Source organism: Ursus maritimus, unplaced genomic scaffold (genome assembly GCF_017311325.1).
Source record: "Ursus maritimus isolate PB19 unplaced genomic scaffold, ASM1731132v1 scaffold_8, whole genome shotgun sequence".
NCBI classification, from domain to species: domain Eukaryota; kingdom Metazoa; phylum Chordata; class Mammalia; order Carnivora; family Ursidae; genus Ursus; species Ursus maritimus.
In genome coordinates, this window is record NW_024426996.1 from 63,963,529 (window position 1) to 63,967,392 (window position 3,864).

Here is a 3,864-nt window from a genome sequence, read left to right on the forward strand (position 1 = left end):
CTGTAACCGGGACTCACCCAGCCCATATCTTTGTCCTTCAAGGGCCCAAGTCTCTACTAGCTAATTAAATAAACTTATCTGGGCTAATAGCTCTGAATTCCAAAGCCAGTGCCCTTCCTTAGGTACTCAGTGTATAATCAAAGATGGGAATTTCAGTTAGTAAAAGATTGCTGAGAGAGAGAAATTTTTGAAAGAGGGAAAACTTCACGGCCTCTGGGATCTCACTAAGTTGCAATCACTCATCCTACCTACAGGTTGGCAGTTTTTAATTCGCAAGAGCTCCACTGAAAAACTGAGGATTGAGATTCTAGCCTCTAATTTTCTGAATAATAAGCTCGGGTTAGGAATGATTTTTGCTGATTTGTTACGTACTTCTTGAGCACCTACTATGTGCTAAACTCTGTTGTAGGTGGGAGACTCAGTGGGCTAATAAGTGATGTCCCCAGCAAGGTCCCATGCCTCTGGATGTTTTCCGGCTCTCTGGCTCTCATGGACATTTTTAGAGCCTGTTGAACACTCAGGAAGACACCCTTGAAAAGATCAAGTATCAAGTGGCTAGGGAGGAAAAAAGATTAAAAGAAAAAAAAAAGAGGGATATTAGTTTTAAACTGCTCATTTAGAATTACTAGTTTCAATCAATGACAATTTCAAGATATTAAATCCATTCTGGAGTAACTTGTCAAAAAAAAAAAAAAAAGAAAAGATGCCATTACTGATATTCTCCGAGGTTTTTCTAATAAGATCAGGGTCAGTGATGGGATATAAGCTGGAAGATGAATACGATGTCAGGATGCAATCGAGTTCCAAGGAGTTCCGGTGCCTCCCAGCACACGTGGCTGGAGCAACTTCGTTTGGATCTGAGACAAAGGGAGGTCTTTGGTGAGACTGTCCCAGGGAACAGCGGCTGATTTCTTATCACATAAAGAGTGTTGGACCCTCCTTGTCTTTAGCCCATGGAGGAACATTTTTTGGCCTTCTCCTCTGCGGTAAGGGAGAGACAGGGGCAGCCATGTGAGCCTTTCTGCTCCTCAGATTCTGTACTCATTTCTATTTTGTCCAGAAGCCCGGATAGATTCTTCACATAGTCCCAATTCAACCAAATCGTGACTCCATCAATGACTAGCTGTGTGACTTTGGGCAAGCACATAACTCTTCTAAGCCTCAGTTTCCTTATCTATAAGATGAGGCTGATACTATGAGTGGCTAATAATACCAGCGAACATTGATTATTTTTCTGTTCAAACAGGGCCGGAGATTCATCTCCTCCCTGGATGCTCACGGTCCCTGAGTTAAGTGTGATTACACCAACCAATAGTTATTATGATCAAGAAGTGTGGTCAGTTCAGAAATCCTTAGAGGTGCGATTTAAAAAATATATATTCATGGTTATGGTTTTTAAAATTGCAAATGATTGTGCATCTTCTGTGATAACCATGTCTGCCAGGGAGGAGCTTTCCTTACGGAACAAATGGCGTCATTTGGAAGAACTTCCACGAGTCCGGGACGTAGGGCTCCCTGAAACGCTCCCTCAGTCATCTCACTCCAGTAGTATGGCAGGACATCTGAGTGACTGAAAATACTCGCTAGTAAACAAGTGCGGGGAGGGCTACGTGCAGGGGGGATTCCTTGTCTAATGCAGAGAGAGATTGAGAGAGAAGGAGAAAGAGTGTGTGTGTGAACGCGAGTGTGAGAGTGTGTGAATGCATGTGTGAGTGTGTGTGTTTTCATATGCACCATCGGTGCCCTTGACAGTGAATACAGGAAATCAGGTCCTCCCCTGTGACCCTGATTCCATGATCTGCTCCGTGATTGGGTCTGGAAATTCCCAAATTGAAGCACGCAGGGGATGTATGGGTTACGTCTTCAGCAGGGCCCTCGTGCCATCTCCCTGGCTCGGGCGTCAGCCCAGCAGAGAACACGTTCCTCTTCTTAAAGAAGAAAGGGGAGAATCCCTTCAGCTCTGCCATCTCTTCTCTCCATCCCTGCTGGCTTCTGGTCTTTTCGCTGTTCTACTCTTGTTATGGGATCTGTGAGAAAAGAAAAATCAATTCTCTAGTTAAGGTCAGCCAGTAAAATTTGCTCCTAGGTCCCCTAACCACAGCCTGATGAATGCAGCCACATTTCTCCCGGGTTACAATTCAATAAAGCCTCCTAACAGCCTTTATCACGACTTCCCTTCACACAGGTCCCTCCACAGCCCCCTTGCATGATCACTTTTAAACCTCCTTGTAGGGCGATACTTTTGTCTTTTAGTTTTTCTGGATCGTTTAGGGAGGTGAATTGGCCTGGGGTGGTGGTGATGAGGGTGAGGGTGAGGGCTCAAAAAAAAAAAAAAAAAAAAAGTCCTGGGTTTTTAGCTACATCTAGTCATTCCAGTTAGTGTTCACAGCAAACTATGAAAGTAAGGGGACCTTCAGAAAGTGCTGACTGGCAAAGGCTTAAGATAGCTCCTTCCTGGCTTCACCTGGTTCCTGAATCATCATGCGACACCTATTCAACCATTCATTTATTTATGGTTGGCCATGGGTGGGGAACATCTTTCGAACCCCTACCATATGCAAGGTAAAGACGCTACTGAGAAGAAAGTGTGCCGGTTGTTACGCATAATCAGAGAGGGCAAGAGAGACAAGCAAACCAGTGCTTTTAATTGCTTTCAAATGGCAAGGGAAGCACCTGTTTTTCTTTTAGGGGCAGAAGGCATCAGAGGGAACCTTTCTAGACTTGGTTGTAATGTATTGGGTCTTGAAAATCAAAGATGAGTTAATTAGGGGAAGAAGGATGGGAAGATAGTGTGCTCGGACACCCCACAGACCTATACTAAAACTACATGTCTCCCACATATTACCAGTGTTACCTTAGACCAATGATCTATCCTCTCAAAATGCAGGTTCCTGAACTTAAAAAGATAGATAACCTGCTTTGCAGGGTTTTGGTGAAAACTAGCAAAAGATAAGCATAAGACTCGTGTCTGACACTGAGTAGGTATTCAACACATGGAGACTCTATTTTTATTGTGATGATGTGTAATAGTTATTTGTTTTATATTATGAATCCATCAAGGATCATCCCAATAATAATTAGAAGTAAAGCATGATCCATTGAGGAAACGAGAGAACATCAGTTCGGTGATAGTTATGGAGGAGTAGAAAACCTGAGCAAGTGACATGTGTGTCTAGTCAGGCAGGAGCCACTTAATTAAGGGCCTATAGCCTGCATGAAGGATTAGAAGTGGTCTTCTTGAAGGGGATGGGATCCCCTGAGGTTAACCACTTTTTTAGGAAAGGTTGTGTGGAAGCAACTAGACATCCCACTGCTATGGCCCTTCTTGTCGTCAGCTGTCTGATCCCAGCTCCCAAAGCCTTGGTTCATTTACCACCTAGCCATGGAAAATAAAAACTCAGGCACCACTTTCCCTCTGTAGAATTCTCAGCAATTTTTCAGAGTAAAACATTCTCTGTGAAATTCTTGAAGATTTCTCCCCCTCACTCTGAAATGCCCTGAATTTCAAGCAGTTATAATGTTGCTGACTCACTTCTAGTTTCATAAGGATCTGGGTTGAGTTGTCATATGTTATAAATCTCTAGTTTAAGGAATCTCTCCTACTGCTCTTAGGGTAGACCTAGAAATGTGTCAAAGGAATTCAAGGTGGGCTAAACATAAGTTAAGCTTAAAAAGTGTCCTTTAATTTTGCTCATTTTTTTCCCTAGTAAAGGAGACCTTTAATGTTTTTACAGAGAGTCATTATTTAATTTTTGTCTTAAGGAGGAAACGTCAAGGAGTGGACTTCCAAGATATATGTCTATGTAAGACCGATTGTATGCAACGTAAATCTCTCAGGGCTTGCTTTAATGCTTTATGGAATCC